Source organism: Gopherus evgoodei, chromosome 1 (assembly GCF_007399415.2).
Source record: "Gopherus evgoodei ecotype Sinaloan lineage chromosome 1, rGopEvg1_v1.p, whole genome shotgun sequence".
NCBI classification, from domain to species: domain Eukaryota; kingdom Metazoa; phylum Chordata; order Testudines; family Testudinidae; genus Gopherus; species Gopherus evgoodei.
The window spans coordinates 208,360,071-208,377,916 of NC_044322.1; the positions used below are offsets into that span (position 1 = coordinate 208,360,071).

The window sequence follows — 17,846 nt, forward strand, 5'->3', positions numbered from 1 at the left end:
AATTTTAAAGCAGTAGGGAAAACCCTCAGATTCCCTAAGAACTAACCATGAGTGGCACACAGCAAGGGCATTGACATGTAAGACAGGAGAGGGCAGTAGAGCATTGTAATGCCTCCCAGCACCAGCTCATTCCTTGGGTGTATTTCACACTCTACACCTGAAAAATGAAGGCAATAATATTTTCACTTAATCAAGTCTCCTGGCAGAGGTGTCAAGCACAGAGAAATCACTTGTCACTCCAATGTTTCCGAGCATGTGCTCACCACGCCAAGGAACGGAGGACAAAGGGATTACAGAATGAGGCGATGCTGGTACAGCACCCGGAGAGCGGCCAAGATTTAGCTGTCACTTTGAAGAAAACTCCATTTTATTTTGTGATTTACTAACCGCGAAAGTTAAAGCGATGGGGCCCAGCCTGGGGATCTGTAAGCAAGGAAAGGCAGGACCGTCATCATGGATGGACTCACCAAGCATATTAACGCTTTGTACTTCACGATGAAGTGGGTACGTCTCAACCCCGCTGGTCAGACTTCAGAGCAGATGGTGTAAGACTCATTTCAAACTTCATTGCCGCTGGTCAGGGCACTTGTCTTGCAGGCCAGAAGTCCTACCTGTGGACTCTTTACCAGAGGAGCAAATGTAAAAGCAGCAAAGAATCCTGTGGCACCTTATAGACTAACAGACATTTTGGAGCATGAGCTTTCGTGGGTGAATAAGGTGCCACAGGATTCTTTGCTGCTTTTACAGATCCAGACTAACATGGCTACCCCTCTGACACAGAGGAGCAAATTAAATGTTTCCCACAAGGCTCATTCAAGTAAAATGAGTTTGATAGGTCTCAACACTGTCCAAAGGGGATGTTTGCTCACATCACATGGCACCCATCCAATCTAGCAGGACTGGCCTTCACCACTGAAGAATGCAGCAGGACAGGGATAGCAGGGGGGCTGCAGGGCAGGAGTGAGGGGCACTGGTGGAGCTGGGTGTGGGGAACTCAAAACTGGAATAGCAGGTGGGGCTGCAGGGCAGGAACGAAGTGCTTTGGCAGGGGCTTAGGGAGGGCCCCAATTTACACAATTTCTTCTCCTTCACCTTTAACACAGGGTACAGTCACAGGGCCCTACTCATCACTAGGGTGAACAGAGGCAGGTTCACTGAAGTCAACAGAATTGTGCCTGCCCAGGCCAGCAGCAAACCAAATGCCAAATTCTGCTCTCACGTCCATGTAACAGAATTTGTTCCAAGAGTCTTGGGCTCAACTCTAATTAGAGCACATTTAGGATGAGCTTAGGTTTTCACCTTTCACATGTTATCCTCTGGGATAGTGGTTAGGGGCCTGATCCTGCTGTTGCTTACACTATTTCTGTACTGCAGTAACTCCATCGTCATCATCATCAGTGGAGTTATTTCCGATTTACACTGGTGTAACTGAGAGCAGAGACAAGCCCTCTCTGTGTCATAAGATGGTGTAAGACAGCTTCATTCTGCAAGGATGCCACAGAAACCTCAAAGATATTCAAAGACTCTTTTCATCATCTGGCAGCCAGGCTTGTTGCAACTGAGCGTATCCTGTGATAACCTTAATTGCAGCTCATTAGAGTATAGACCTTTCCCCTCTGCTCCGTTTCTGTATTGTGAATGCTCTGCCTAAATAACTCAGTGCAACATTCTCTGCCTTTCTTGGGTGAGAATTCTCATGCTTCGGATTGCTGCTCATACTTCAAGATGCACTTGGCAGACTGCACAATTGCCATTTCCAAACCCAGGGCTGTTGGCTTCCACGTTGCTAGTAAGATGGGTCCAAACGAGAACGCCAGACCCGGCCACCCCTGAGTTTTAATGATATTTGAAATATTCACCTTCAGTCTCTCTCTCTCTCAATAAGTGACAACATGTGTGACTAGAATGGAGCAAAATAATTGCTTTTTTTTCGGTTAGGTGGCTGAAACAAGGAGGTTATGCTGGATTATCAGCTGGACTTGAGCTCCCGGTGTGATGCTATGGACAAAAGAGCTAATGTAATCCTGGAATGCATAAACAGAGGAATCTTGAGTAAATTATATTAATCTCTGTATTTAGCACTGGTGTGATGCTGGAATACTGTGTCCAGCTCTGGTGTTCACACTTCAAGCAGGATATTGGTAAAATTAGAGAGGGTTCAGTGAAGAGCCACAAGGATGATTAAAAGATTAACAAAGAGAAGGTTAAGGGGCGACTTGCTTACAGTCGATAAGTACCTACACGAGGAACAAATATTTAACAATAGGCTCTTCAGTCGAGGAGAGAAATATATAAGACAATCCAATGACTGGAAGCTGAAGCTAGACAAAGTCAGACTAGAAATGAGGTGCACATTTGTAATGGTGAAAGTAATTAACCATTGGAACAATTTAGCAAGGACCACGGGTGGATTGTTCACGACTGAATTTTTATACCAAGACCGGATGTTCTTCCAAATGATCTGCTCTAGGAATTATTTTGGGGTAGTTCTATGGCCTGTGTTATACAGGAGGTCAGACTAGATCACAATGGTCCGTTCTGAATTTATAATCTATGACTCTACACTGAGCAAATGAAAATTGAGGCTAAATTTCAGGGTATTCTTCCTCAAAGTGAGATAATCTAATAGAAGGTTGAATGTTCTCCCAAGAAAGGTGGTGGAAGCCCCTTTGTTTGTGGCATGCAAACCTGGACTACAGATTATATTGCAGCAAAGAAGCTTGATTTCCTGACAGGCCATTTCCAGCTCTGTGATTTCTTGGATCTCCTGGACCCCTTTCTGCAGTTCCTAGAAGTTCTCTGTCATTGGATGGAGCATTGGCACCCCTGGGGCATCATAGAGGTTAAGTGTTTAGCATCCCCATCACAGGAAAACACCTTTTACAATTCAATTTGATCTTTCATTGGGATTACCTAGGAGGACCTACTGCTGCTGTAGTGAAATGTTAGATTGCAATAAATGATTTCACTGTAAGAGGTTTTAACTGTCATACGCATCAAAATGGCTTTGCAACGATTATGAGTAGATTTAACTCAAAAGCTTGACAGTCTCAGGCACTCGCCACACACTGAATGATTCAGTAATGATAGTGTACGTACCTCCCCAGGGAAGCCCTGAGAGGAGAGGCACAGGCACTTAAAGCACACAGCCGCATCCCCAGCATCAATGAAGCATCTCACTTCCACAGCTACATTTGGGCAGGGTACAAGGTTTTCTTTCAAAGCATATTAGTAGCATCACTGAGCAAGGACACAGAGGATGTTCACAATTAATTTCTGGAGATCTTTGATAAGGCTCCCTCTGCTCAACTGACGTTACTCTCTCCCTGTTCCCGCCATTCATCTGATGTTACTCTCCCTCGGTTCACTCCCTTCATCCCATCTATCTTTCTTTCGTAGGTTTTTATATACCACATCCAAAAGCGTGACACTTCCAATGAGATCCTGGGAGGAGCAGGATCCATCATCAGGAAATGGAGGCTACACGGCTCACATCTTGTATTATGTCATGGATCACATCTATATTATGAAGAACAGCATCTCCTTCAGCACAGAATTCATAATCCCAGGTGGAGATGATGGAATGCATCCCAGTGATTAAGGAAGGCATCTCTAGCTGAACAGCACTTCCTAACATCATGCTCAGGGTTTTGGAAATGAAGCATATTCAGTTTTGCAGGAGGAAAGCTCTTCTGCTGTTAAACAGGGATAGTCTTATCTTCATAACCAGGTCCTGGGTACGACTTGATTATGCATCCAGATTTTCAAAAGAGCCGACTTCCATGTAGGCAATAAATTAAGTGTCTAGATTTTCCACTGAGCTCACCACATTGGGTGTGTCACTTTTGAAAAATCTGATCCTGTATGATCACCTACTCTGGCCTTCCAAAATCACTGCACCTTCACAACCCTTTTGGGGTGACAACGTGTGTCTTGTATTCTCATTCTTTTTAGAAGTGCCTGAAATCTTTTCTCTCTGAGGGAGCTGGACATAACTGGACTTACAGGGTAACAGACAGCTGGCTCTACATTTGCAAGCATATAAAAGAATACTTCCGTGCCATTTTAAAAAAATCTCAAACAGTTTGTAACACCAAACTCAATCCTGTATTTTATGGAAATACATGATGTTGGGGGATCATTAAAAGATTTTATGACCATCAGTTGGAGACAAATGCTTTACCTATAAGTAGTAAAGCCATGAGTAACTTATTTGGGCCACCCAAATCAGTGCCAATGAAACCTGACATCATACCAGCCCGAGGACATTTATACTGCATGTGCTATGTATGTTACTGAAACCCTCCCTACTGTTTTAGGAATACTTATGGGAGTTTTACATATTTTATTAGATTTATTTCTTGGAGGCTTCCACCAATAAAGACAGGTGCCTTAGGGCCTGCTCAAAGCTCACTGAAGTCAATGGGAGTTAGGGTGACCAGATGTCCCGATTTTATCAGGACAGTCCCGATTTTAGGGGACTTGTCCCACATCCCTTTGTCCCGATATCAGGTACCATCCTGACTGAAGCTGCGGCACTGCAGCCATGGCACCACTGCTCACCACTTCCTGGGGCAGCTCCCGGAGCCCGCCCACCAGCAGGAGCATCATGTGCTGCAAGGGTGGGGCTTGCAAGTGCCGGGAGTGGGCAGAGAGCCCTCCCCCCTCAACCCGTAACCCTAGGAGCCAGAAGGACCAACCTGCCAGATGCTTCCTGGGATGGGAGCCGCCCCAGTAAGCACCGCTGGGACTCCCCACCTTGCCCCCGGCAGGTCCCTCTGGCTCTTAGTGGGGTGGGGCCTCTGCATGCTGCTGGCTCCTGCCGGCACTTTTCCCGGCCAATAGGAGCCACAGACCTCGCGCTTGTGGTGAGCGCAGCACTTGGAGAGTCCCCTTGCTGCTCTCACCCTAGGAGCCAGAGACCTCCCAGCAGGGCTGGTGAGTGTGGCCAGGGAAGGGGGCAGGGTGTGATGGAGTGAGTGTCTGGAATGTGTGTGTGGGGCGCTGGGCTGTGGAGGTGGTTTGTGTGTTCTGGGGTGCTAGACAGTGGGGGCCTGTTGGCGGGTGCTGGGCAGTGGGGAAGATCTGTGTGTGTCAGGGCACTGTGGGTCTGTATGGGGCACTGTGTTGTCGTGGTGATGGGGCTGTGGGGAAGGGCACTAGGAGGGAGGGAGGGGAAATCTGTGTCTATTGGGAAACTAGTGAGTGGGGGGTTGTGCGTGGGGTGCTGGGCAGCTATGGTGGGGTTGTGGGCAGGGGGCGCTGGGCAGAGTGTGTGCACACAGCACAGTGCATTTGTGAAGGAAGGGTTGTAGGGGGTCTCTGGGCATAGCGGATCCAGGGAGCACTGGGCAGGGGAGCTGTGTGGCACAGCATGGGCCCACCCCCAACGGGAAGGTGCACGCTGGTAGCACAGGGCCAGGTGGACCAGTGTGCCTCTGGCTCCGGTCGGGGCTGTGCACCTGTGTCTGTCTCTCCGTCGCCCCGGCTCAACCAATGTGTCCTGATATTTCACTCTTGCGATCTGGTCACCCTAATGGAAATCTTTTAATTGACTTCAGTGGACTTTAGATCAGGCCCTTAGCTATGATAAGTCCAACTCTGCAGGGCTCAGAGAAAGAGAAAACGTTAAAATGTGTGTGTTTAACATGTCTGAAAATGACCTAAAATATCCTTTCTAAACAGAGATATGTTATGACTGTAAAGCCTGATCTATCCTGGGCCTTTCCAAGGCTTACGTTAAGTGCTGTGTACCCCAGGGGATACTGGGAATCTCCATTTCCTGGTGGGATACAGCCCCCATTTCTAGCCCTGCAGAGTCATGAGATATCAGACCTTAAATCTGTCACTGGTCTAGGCCTGAGTTTTGCCACGACAATTCGGGGGTGAGGTGTAAATATAGATTTGGGAGGAAAATACACATTTCTTACATAGAATTAAAAATAAAAAATAAAAATCAGCCCTCTTATGATTTTATTTATTTTGTAAATGGAAACTGTTTGAAACAAGTCATGAGTTTAGAATATCAGAATCAGTCCCAGGGAGGTGAATGAGTGGGCCGAGTGCAGGTGAGGCACTGAAGAGGTATATCATAAATGCATTTCATCATACGGCTCTGCAATTTATTCCATGGGGATACCTTCCACCTGGGTGAATTGTGGTCTCTGTGTGTGCTTGTATTATCTACACATATATATCTCAATAGGGTACATTGGGATTTGTTTGGCTCTTTCCCTTTTAACAGATTTTTTTCTTCCACCATCCCAGTAAGGCACTTGCCAGCTGCCTATCAGAAAGCAACAGGTTCCCTCTGGGCTGAGTACTAGACTATGTCATGTCTCCAGGGAGCTGTGAGAAACACGTGGACAGTAATTCATTGTCTAAAAAGTGCTTACTGTAGGAGGAAAGCCCATGTAAGTGTGATCAGGAGGGGGAGGGAGGAGGAGAGCACGAATGTGCAGAGACAGATCAAAGAGGGAGAGGGAGGCTAGACTTAACCCTCCCAGAGCCAGAGGTTTTAGCCTTTGTAATATAGGTAACAAAGATATCAAATGAGAGAGACAAGAAAACGGAGAGGTTCTATTCTTCCCCCCCTCACAAGGACACAACTGAAGTCATTGGGAATTATTCCAATCTTGCCATAGGAGAACAGGCGTAGGGCTGAGATTTACAATAAGAAATAGTTAAGAGGCATAGAGAGGGTGGAGAAAGAGAGAGGAGGGACTCTGCAACAACACAGGTTTCCTTGTAGTATACACACACCTGTAGTATCTTGCTGCACTTATACAGTGGCTTGTTAAAACCAATTTTTAAAGGTCTTTTTTTACCTATGAATACATAATAAATAGCACAGATCGGCCTGAACTGAACTCCCAGATATCCTGGAACCTTGGGAAAATTCAGACATGGAGCCAGCTCTGCTTTCTAGGAACGTTTCTTTTAAATATTAATCCACCAAAGAAAATAGTTCCACTAGAGGTGATTGGGGCAGGCAGGACCACTTCCATTTCAAACACCTCAATACACAGCACTGTTCTTCAGTTGCTGGTGCAAATTCTTGGCAGTTTCCTCTGATTCTTCTCCTCCTTCCCACCGCCTTGGAAATCTCCTTTAAAGGAGGATGTCTCTAGTGGTTCAAGCAGGGGACTGGGAGTCAGGATTCCTGAGTCCCTATTATCCCACTGCAGGATAACAACTAACTACCACTGGTGTCATACTTTGATAGCCCCTATGTAGTGAGTGCATTCGTCTACTATCATCTGTATGAAGGTCCATGTCTTTGAAGGACAAATTAAAGTACTCACCTAAAGCTGCTAGCATTTCAGTCACCACCTGGAAAACAAATACATGCAGCTGATAGAACCAAATGGAGAACTTGGGTCAGAAAGCAATGGCCCTTCTCCCAGGGGAGGAGACCTGAACATCTCAGACTGCAAATAATTTATGATGCTAACACAGCTAGAGGAGTCCTCTTGGATCCCCTGGGGATCAGGTAGGGGCAGAGGCCAAGCACAATCATCATCTGCAATTAGCTAGAAGGCCTCATTCATGCCTTTCATTTGCAGGGTGTCACCAGGTCTTTGCGACTTCAAGCTTGGATCACTGCACCTTCAAATCACTCAGAAATGGATGCTAGTAAGAACATAAGAACGGCCATACTGGGTCTGACAAAAGGTCCATCTAGCCCTGTATCCTGTCTTCAGACCGTGGCCAATGCCAAGTGCCGAATGAACAGAACAAGTAATCAAGTGATCCATCCTCTGTCGAACATTCCCAGCTTTGGGCAAACAAAGGCTAGTGCAGAATGCAGGGGACCATTTATTAAGCGGTGGGGTTTCTAGGAGGTTGTGTGTTATGCCTGTTCTCTGTGAGCTGCAGTGGAAACCAACTGATTTTTTTGCTGACAGTTATAAGGTGTTGATTTTCACCTGTAATGCTCTACATACTTTGGGCACTAATTAGCTAAAAACCTTACCTCTCCCCAAGTGATACTGTGGCAGATGTGATCAATTGAATCTCTCAACTTGACAGCTAGTTTAAAAGGGAGGTGTTTATTAGGACATTGTTATGAAAAGCCCTTGGTTCTTGAACTCATGTTGGTTGAGCACAACCAGGATTTGATGCCTGTCAGGACATGCTGACAGGCCTGTTTTCCCATAGAATCATGGAATATCAGGGTTGGAAGGAACCTCAGGAGGTCATCTAGTCCAATGCCCTGCTCAAAGCAGGACCAATCCCCAACTAAATCATCCCAGCAAGGGCTTTGTCAAGCCTGGCCTTAAAACCCTGTAAGGAAGGATATTCCCCACCTCCCTAGGTAACCCATTCCAGTGCTTCACCACCCTCCTAGTAAAAAAGTTTTCCTAATATCCAACCTAAACCTCCCCCACTGGAACTTGAGACCATTACTCCTTATTCTGTCATCTGGTACCACTGAGAACAGTCTAGATCCATCCTCTTTGGAACCCCCTTTCAGGTAGTTGAAAGCAGCTATCAAATCCCCCCACCTCCTCCTCTTCTGCAGACTAAACAATCCCAGTTCCCTCAGCCTCTCTTCATAAGCCATGTGCTCCAGTCCCCTTATCATTTTAGTTGCCCTCCACTGGACTCTTCCAATTTTCCCACATCCTTCTTATGGAGTGAGGGCCAAAACTGGACACAGTACTCCAGATGAGACCTCACCAATGTTGAATAGAGGGGAATGATCACGTCCCTCGATCTGCTGGCAATGCCCCAACTAATACAGCCCAAAATGCCATTAGCCTTCTTGGCAACAAGGGCACGCTGTCGACTCATATCCAGCTTTTCGTCCGCTATAACCCCTAGATCCTTTTCTGCAGAACTGCTGCCTAGCCATTCGGTCCCTAGTCTGTAGCAGTGCATGGGATTCTTCCGTCCTAACTGCAGAATTCTGCACTTGTCCTTCATCAGACCTTTAGTATGGGGGGATGGAACACACATAGTATTTGGGGGAAGGAAAGGTGAGCAGTTCACTTCAGTGGGTTGAAGTCCTTTTATGGTCACATGGTGATCACTGTTTATGAGCTTGTCTACACCAAAAACTTAAGTCAATCTATGATAGATCGCTTACAGCCACCACAGTAATTACTGCAGTGGTTCATGTCCACACTGCCCTTCTTCTGTCGGTGGTGCATATCCTTACCAGGAGTGCCTCCACCAGCTTATGAGGAGCAGTGTGCAGGGGCTGAGAGCCAGAGCTCTCAGCTCTGAGCGCAGCTCCCTGCTGGTAGTCCCGCTCCCCACTGGGAGCCTGGCTGCCTCTCCACTCCACTCCTCGGCTCCCCGTCTGGAACAGGGCAGCCGCACCAGGCTTCTCAGCAACCCACTCCCTGACCAAGATGCAAATAATCAACAACCATATTAAGTTTGACTTGCTAAGTTTATGGGATGCATGCATACTTTTTATTCTACACACTTATAAGAATACAATAAATACCATTAATTAAGATAGCATGCCTGTCCCATCAGCTTGGCACTCAGCTGGGCAATGAAGAGATTGTCAAATCAAGAGATTAAATAATGATAGTTCAATGGATAGGCTATACATTCACAAACACTCCATGCACACCCTGAGCATTGGCCTGCTAAACCCAGGGATGAGAGTTCAATCCTTGAGGGGGCCACTTAGGGATCTGGGGCAAAATCAGTACTTGGTCCTGCTAGTGAAGGCAGGGGGCTAGACTCAATGACACTTCAGGGTCCCTTCCAGTTCTATGAGATAGGTATATCTCCAAAAGGGTATGTAGAAAGCCATAGGCAAAGCAGAACTGCTCAGAATAGCCTAGGAGCAGCTGATGCTGCAACAGAGGAAGTTCTATAATACTGAGTGAATCTGTTCCCAGAAAACTTACCATTTCCATTGCAGTTCACAGCAGAAGCCCTGCTCAGCAAAGCATATGACTGGAAGGGCTCATTCACCTTCTTTTCAAATCTCCATTACCTTGAAGGAGGCTCTTCCCCTTCACTGGAAAGCACACACTCTTTTTATTCCAGTTATTTAAAATCCCTTTTCCATATCCCTGGCAGGGTTACTGAAGAGAAGTCCACAAGGCATTTCAGAGAAAATCTGTTTATCAAACCACAAACACGCACTCAGGCTTTGTCTAGACTTTGCACTTGTTTTAACTCAAGCTAATTGCTTATCAATTAGCTGGATTTAACACACACATTTGTAAACACTAGTCTAGCCATTCCTAGTTTGCCACCCAGTAAATCACGAATGTTTGTGTTCTGCAACAAATGTGTGTGGAATGTCCAGATTAGTGTTTACAACTATACTAGAGGTAAGTGAAATTCAGAATTCCTGTCCCACCCAAAAATCCAACATGTCAAATTTCTGTCCCATTTTGGGACAAAACCAAACGTTGACATTTTCCAGGATGCACACATTCCAAAATACTGATATTCCAAAATGTCAGAATGTTTTGGTTTTGACTTTTTTTTTTTTGATAGAGAGAATATTTTGGGATTCCCAAAATCAAAATATTTCATTTTTGTTTGCTGAAAGGACCTGACATGCTGCATTTTGAGTCATTTCAGCATTAAATTTAATTTTTCCCATGTGTTTTACCCTAAGGTAGGGAACATGTACCAGCTATGCCAAGGTAAACACTCTAGAGCTCAGCACTACACCCCCACCTGGGATTGACCACACCTCAAGGTAAAACTACAGTGCCTTACCTTCATCGTTTTGACCTCAAAATAGCTCACATTCATTAGTTGCTGAGGTACAAAAATACAATTTTTTAAAAAAGCATTGAAGACAAGGCCCGAGACTCAAAGCCATTTCACATGCGCCACAATACATTCCTCAGATGATAATCACAAGTGATTTCTGCCACATTTGAACTGATAACTAAGGTTGTCACCTCTAAAATACAAAATAACCCAGGACCATCCAGGATGATCCTGAGCTCATAAAATTGGACAGTTGGCTGCATGTTCTGAGCACCCCTTACCGATTTCCCGGAACAGCTGCCTCAAAGAAAGGACAATCATGGGAAAACCTGGAGAAATGGCCAGTAATTTTCTGACAGAAAATTTTCCACCATAAAGTCATGATGGGATTAAACTGAAATTTTCCAAGGGAACATGTCAGTGTCGTCAAAACTCTTAACAGAAACCAGGTAGGGGCGGCTGCTGCTGGTCTTCCAGGGTTGTTGGGCTGCCCAGCTCCTCAGCTACACCCGGTGGGCTGCCCCAGAACCAGGGCTCTCTGGGATCACAGCTCCTTAGCAGACCATCCTGGGGGACAGGGGAATTGGGAATCAGAGTTTCCTGGGCTTCCAGGCTCAATAGCTCATTGAGCAGCTGCCTCTCCAGGCTGGCCAGCTGTTAGGGCAACTGGCTTCCCTGGCTACCTGACTCCCTGGGCAGCTGCCTGCTGGGCTGCCTGACTCATGGCCTCTCAGGGAGCCACCTGCCCCAAGGAGCAAGCCAAGGGATTCTGTTTCAGTCCTCCGGAAATACATTTTTTTCTACAACTCCCCCACCCCCCAGCAAGAAATTTTGATTTTTTTTGGCTGTTTGCCCACATTTGGGGTGATATTTTTTCTTCAAAAATTTGATTTTTTTTTTCATGGCAGGAAACTTTCCTTTTCCTGCAAGCTCTGGAGAAACCTCTCAGAGAAATATTGCTTTGTGTGTGTGGTGCTGCTCTCTCCAGCTTCTGCACATGGTCCCTGGCACCTGCCCCTAAGGGCCATTCACACCCCCAGCATTTTCAGAGAATCCACCAACAATATACTCCCCTATATAACATTGCTCAGCCAGTGAGATGCATTACATTAATATCACTTATCCACTTTCCTGAGGGCTGGGGGCAGAATACCAGACTGGATGGACTGATCTAATACGGCTAAGTCTGTATTCCTAGAAAACAGTCATCCTCCCAATCAAAGGCAAAGCATATTTCCAGCAGGGTGGGATAAGGGGGTCAGGCTGGGCCAGAGGATGATTCACAGTGTTGTGGGAAATAAAATAAAAATTAAGATCATGTCCTGGTTTCACACGTAAATGATCTGTACAATGTTTTGAACCTGCAGGGAAGGAATTAAAATGGCAAAGAAGTGGGGAGAGAGAAAGAAGAGATTTGAAGGAAGAAAAGCAGTGGTACAATTTCCCAGACACTATTAAAGTCCCCTTGAATCTATTTGTGGCAACGATCAAGGTGGGCCGAGCTGCGGTGCTGCTGGGGATTTCCAAGGGGGAGCTGTTAACGTTACTATGATTGATGGGCAGTTTTCCTCTCTCTCAGAGAGGATGAAGTGGCCCAGAGCCCTTTGAGATGGAGAGCGCCCGTATTCTCAGACAGTCTAAATAATGGCCTCTAATGGGTTCAGCAATGTCAAGAGAATCTGTAGAACAACACTAGAAGCCATTCCCTCCCACTTCCCCCTCTGCAGACTCAGATATATTACTGGGGCTGGAAGTGCCAGCTTGCCTCTCCCACCTGGGCTGGCAGTGCCGGCAAAGGGAAGCCCCTTGAGTGAGTCTCACTGGCTTCTCCATTTGTTTTCATTTTGTCACCAGACATTTCTATTTAAGCTGCTTGGAAGGATCTCTCAATAACAACCGTACTGGGCTCAAAGAGACAGAGGCTGACGATACACCCACCCTCCTCCTTTCTCTGGAACTTCACTGCTCTGTCAAAATAACCAGCACCTACCAGGGAGAGAAAATCAGGCACATCCAGTGGGCCTGTTACATCCTCCTCATCATGCCAGCATGCTCCATTGAGCTGTGAGGGAGTCAGATCTAATTCACTAACCCAGGAGGAGACAGGTGGGTGCTGGGGTGGGAGATTTCTAAGGAAAACCCATGGGGCTGCAGGAATCGATGTGGATAATTCAAGGTGAGTCAGTGCTAAACTAGTGCCTCAGACTCATGCTAGAGAATGCTGTGCTGGAGGAGACACTGTCTATCCCATCTCCGTTAGAACTGCGGAGTAATGACATTAGCACTAATGCAGAGGTTCCCATACTGGGTTCCCTGAAATACCTGCCTTTGAGTCACAGAGACCTGGCAGGTTACATAGCATTGGCTTCATGTGCCCTAGAAGCATTCAGGCTATTGGAAAGATAGACCTACATATTTGTAAAAGCAACTGGTAATAAGTCAGCCATGTTAGAGGCCTCTATTGGCAACCATAGCTACATATGAAGAGCACACCAGGAAATAGGAACCAACCCTCAGGGAATGATGCCACAGGCAAAACATATTTATAAACAACAAAACCTTTTCCTAATATATTACTTTTCCATACAAGGTGTTGTCATTGCCACAAGGTTGTTGCGTGTTTATCAGTGGGAATGGAGATGGTTCCTGAAAGCTGCAGGGCTCAGAGCTCGAAACTAGAAATCATGAGATTGGAGTTCTATTCCGGATTCTGCCAGGGATTTGCTGGGAGAGTTTGGGCATGTTGTTTATTCGTGCCTCAGTTTCCCTGCACATGAAATGGAAATTATGCCCATCTTTGTGAAATGCTTTGCTGTCCTTGGATAAAAAGTGATATGTGAGTGCAAGGTATTGCTACTACTACTCATGCTGACAGTCTGTTGCACAACCACTTGTATGTGTGTTTAGATCAGAGTAGGTGCATGAGCTCCTCCTCAATTTTATGTCACACTATGAGTGTGACACCAAGTGCCTGTGTGTTAGAAGGGGATTCTCTCTACCTGCTAAACAAGCGCAGTTTATCCATAATAGTGTGTGACTGTCACATTGTCCATGGAGGAGTCTGTGTTTCATGTGTGTGCACGATTAGAGGTGTGAGTTTATTACCATGTTGTGAATGGAAGACTGCATGCAGTTGGGTATCAGAGGGGTAGCCGTGTTAGTCTGGATCTGTAAAAGCAGCAAAGAATCCTGTGGCACCTTATAGACTAACAGAGGTTTTGGAGCATGAGCTTTCGTAGGTGAATACCTACTTCGTCAGATGCAGTTGATGCATGTATTTGGATCTGGCTTGTCTGTGTGTGTTTATGTCACTATGTGTACCTGCGTGCGTGGTTGTCAGTGTACTGGGGCAGGAGAGGATAGGACAAGAGGAAAAAGAACATTTAAGATTCAGTTCTTCTCTCTCTTTTCTGAGCTGCTCATAATTAAACCCTAGACTCTGGCTAAAGTCACCATCACTGAGTCACTGTGGAAGCCCCAGATTAAAACATCTGACTGCTCTCCCCTTTGGCCTGGCAAACAGAGTGTCCACCAAAAGGAATGGGAGAGGCTTTTAGCAAAGTCTCCAAAGAACCGTCAGAATAGCCTGTGCCAAGCATAGGACACTGTAAAGCAAGCACAAGCCAAAGAGAGATATGGGGCTGCTCCACTCTAGTTCTCTGCTCCACTGTGTGCTTATTATTCACATGAGGTCTAATTTATAAACCCTGCTCGTGTTTATAAACTCTGCCATCCTAATAGAAATGAAAACATTAATACAACCCGAGGAATCTTCACTTTCCAGGTTTTAATTAAAATCACAGGCGTTAAGAAGCGAAAGTGTCTTCGTGGAATACAAGTCTAATGAAGTATTTCCTCACACGGCACAAATCTCCGTGTGCAGTCCCTGATCGCTGGTGCCAGGAGCCTGAATAACCAACCCCCTTGTCATCGGGAGATTGCGCCTCAAAAATTAGAAAAACAAATTATCCCAAAATGTATTTCAAATAAATATAGTTGCCAAGATGGAGCTAGGAAAATAATATCAAGTGTGGGAGGGTGGGGGCAGGGGGAACCAGCACAGCCATGAAACATGATGTCTTAATTGACTAACTAGAGGCAAGGGTGACTGCATCACACGCCTAGTGGGAACTGGAGGGGAGAGGAGAACACAGAGATGGAGGCTATGTGTTCAGAGGCAGCAAGAAAGGGGAGAAGGAGAGAAAGAGAAGGATAAATGGATGGATCACGGGGCTGAAGGTGGGGGAGGAAGTAATGAGGTGTATGGAGAATAAAAGATCACAGGAATTGCCAGGCTGGATCACACCAGATGCTGCAGAGGAAGTTGTGAAGTGATCAGTTACCGGGTGACCTGCCGGTAGGGGAAGTTTGTTCCTAACCTCTGTCAGTCAGAGACTGGCTTGTGCTCTGAAGCATAAGGGTTTATATCCCTTTATCAGGTGAGAAAAAGGAGCGGAGGAGATAGATGAAGGGTGGAAAGAGAGAACATGAAAATTAATGTAAACCGGAGATGCAGGAAGTGTTTGGGTGGGAATGGGGGGGAGGGCAAGTGCCCCACCAGCTGCTTTGCCGGTCCTGTGCCATGCACATGGTACCTCTGGTGAAAGCCTTGAGAAGAGAGGAATGCTGGGATATCAGAACCCATTGTCACACAGCAGCAAAATAACTACTGTTTTCTGCACCATTTTTTTTTCTCCAGAACCTCAAGCAGAATATAGAGGAACTTGTGTTGGGCCTAAGCCAAATAATCTGGATCTACAGCTGAATTTCTGGAGCTTTTTGGTTGCCAGGTTTTAGTCTGGGTTTATTTCCAAGAGGAACATGTAATGTGTCAGACTGGATCAGCCAATAGGCCAGCTAATCCAACATCAGGTCTCTGCCAGTGGCCACCAAGAGCTGCTTTAGAGGAAGGATGACAAGATCAGCTCAGCTCTGAAGCATCTCTTGTTTGAACTCACCTGCAGCTTTTGGACACTGAGTTGACCAGTTCGAGACCCATCTGAGGCAATGCATAGAATTTGAAGTCAATGGAAAGACTCCCACTGACTTCAATGAATTTTGGAGCATAGTCCATAGCAAGTGCCTCTTGCGCCCTGGGGGGGGGGAGGGGAATCAGTTCACTCATTAAATATACTTTGATGTCTGCACCACTAGTTCACAGACAACACCCCTCCTTCCCTCTCATCAGGCTAAGGATGAGAGAAGAGCATGTGCCAGGTACAGAAGGACTAATACTCTAAGGCAGGGTGGTGGTGGTAAATTTTTGGCCCAAGGGCCACATCTGCGTATGGAAATTGTATGGTGGGCCATGAATGCTCACAAAATTAGGGATTGGGGCACAGGAGGAGGTGAGGACTCCAACTGGGGGTACAGGCTCTGGGGTGAGTTCAGGGTGTGGGAAATTGCTCTGGGCTGGGACCGAGGGGTTCAGAGGATGGGAGGGGGATCAGGGCTCAGGCAGGAGGCTGAGGCATGAGAGGGGGTTGGGGTGCATGCTCTGGGCAGCGCTTACCTCAGGCAACTCCCAGAAGCAGCAGCAGGTCCACCCTCCAGCTCCTACATGGAGCCACAGCCAGGTGGCTCTGTGCGCTGCACTGTCTGCAGACACCACCCCTGCAGTTTCCATTGGCCAGAGTGGGGACCTGTCATTGCTTCTGAGAACCAAGCAGAGTGGGGAAAACCCGTGAACCCACTTGCCAGTGGGAGCTCGAGGGCTGGATTAAAACATTTGGAGGAGAGCTGGATGCGGACCCCAGGCTGTAGTTTGCCCATCCCTGCTCTGAAGTGCAATGTCTCAGATAGAGACCTCTTGTACCATTGTCTAAGTTGTAAAGGTTCTGGACACAGAGAGCACCATGACATGAGCACCCAGGGAGCAAGGGAGGGAAACAATCAATGCTGTGGTATCATAAAGAGGTAAACACGCTTTCTGATCCTCACAGGATGCTGTACACAGCATGAATGAGGCCCCAAAAAGCAACTGAAGCATCACAATTTCACAGATTGCCCTCTAGTTGCTGGCCCAGTGGGTGCAACTTGCAGTTATACTGGGCTAGTCCATTGGTCAAGGTCTGTTCGGTTTGTATTCTTTTTATCATGGAAACAAAGGGGAGGCTTTAGCATCATGAATTCAATCCTTGAGGGGGCCATTTGGAGATTGGTCCTGCTTTGAGCAGGAGGTGGGACTTAGGTGATCTCTTGAGGTCCCTTCCAACCCTAATGATCTATGACTCTATCATTCAAAAATGCAACGCTGCTGAATCAAATGGAGTGACCTGGCAACTCCGGGATTTTATAAATCAGCCAGCGGAATGAATGCAATTCAGCACTAAGAGCCATGTGCACAAATACGTTGCACTCACATTTACTCTCCACTCACACCAAAAGAATCATGTGCATTTCTGTTGGCACCTTCCATTCGAGGGTCTCACAGTGCTTTACAAGCATTAGTAAAAATGAACCCTAGGCTTCATTCTCCACTGCCTGGTACTGTATCATTGGGTCAGATCCTCAGCCGGGCTAGCTAATTCCAATGGGGCCAGACCTGATTTTTGACACCATCTCAGGCCAAGTCTTGGGAGAGCTAATGGAGAGTGAACAGGATGCCAAAGGACCAAGCACTGACATAAAGAGGAGTTAAAAAAAATCAGAATAAGTCACAAATGTACCTGGACTAGTGATTAGGGATTTGAACTTGCACCTGCCGAAGTGAACGGCCAGGCCCCCTCGGAACTTAAGTAGGGAAGGATCTGAGCTTTTGTGCTGTCAGGATCCACAGGAACCCTAATAATTTCAGGTATTTGTTTACAATTGTAGGTGTAGTTATATTGTGCATGGGCTCTTTTTGCCTCAAGAAACAATGTATGGAGCCCTAATGAAGTGAGATCTAGTTGCTGGGGTGACAGACCTAATATAAAAATCTACATAGATAAAACCTGGTCATGGTTGTGATGAAGTGGGAATTTCCTGTAATGTTTTTAGGAGTCCGATGCATGCCTCAGTTTTCTCCCATACTTTCCATGGCTACCCATGGCACCAGTGGGTGCAAAGGGCTATATAGCTGCTCTTGGGGCAGAGCAGGAGACGTGAGGTGTATCACCTAACTGTCTTGAGTGGAATGAACGGGTCATGAAAGGACTGGCTGAAAC

At 46.5% G+C, this 17,846-nt stretch overlaps 1 protein-coding gene and 1 long non-coding RNA gene across 6 annotated transcripts in view; one reads left to right on the plus strand and one right to left on the minus strand.

The window, feature by feature from the left end:
- The window catches only part of LSAMP (limbic system associated membrane protein), a 1,474,250-nt gene that overhangs the window by 1,316,608 nt on the left and 139,796 nt on the right, over positions 1-17,846 (minus strand). The window lies entirely within an intron of this gene.
- On the plus strand, positions 7,714-16,315 carry LOC115635126. The gene is made up of 3 exons (XR_003996540.1): positions 7,714-7,797; positions 11,953-11,955; positions 16,303-16,315. It is a non-coding gene; the product is annotated as an uncharacterized LOC115635126 (long non-coding RNA).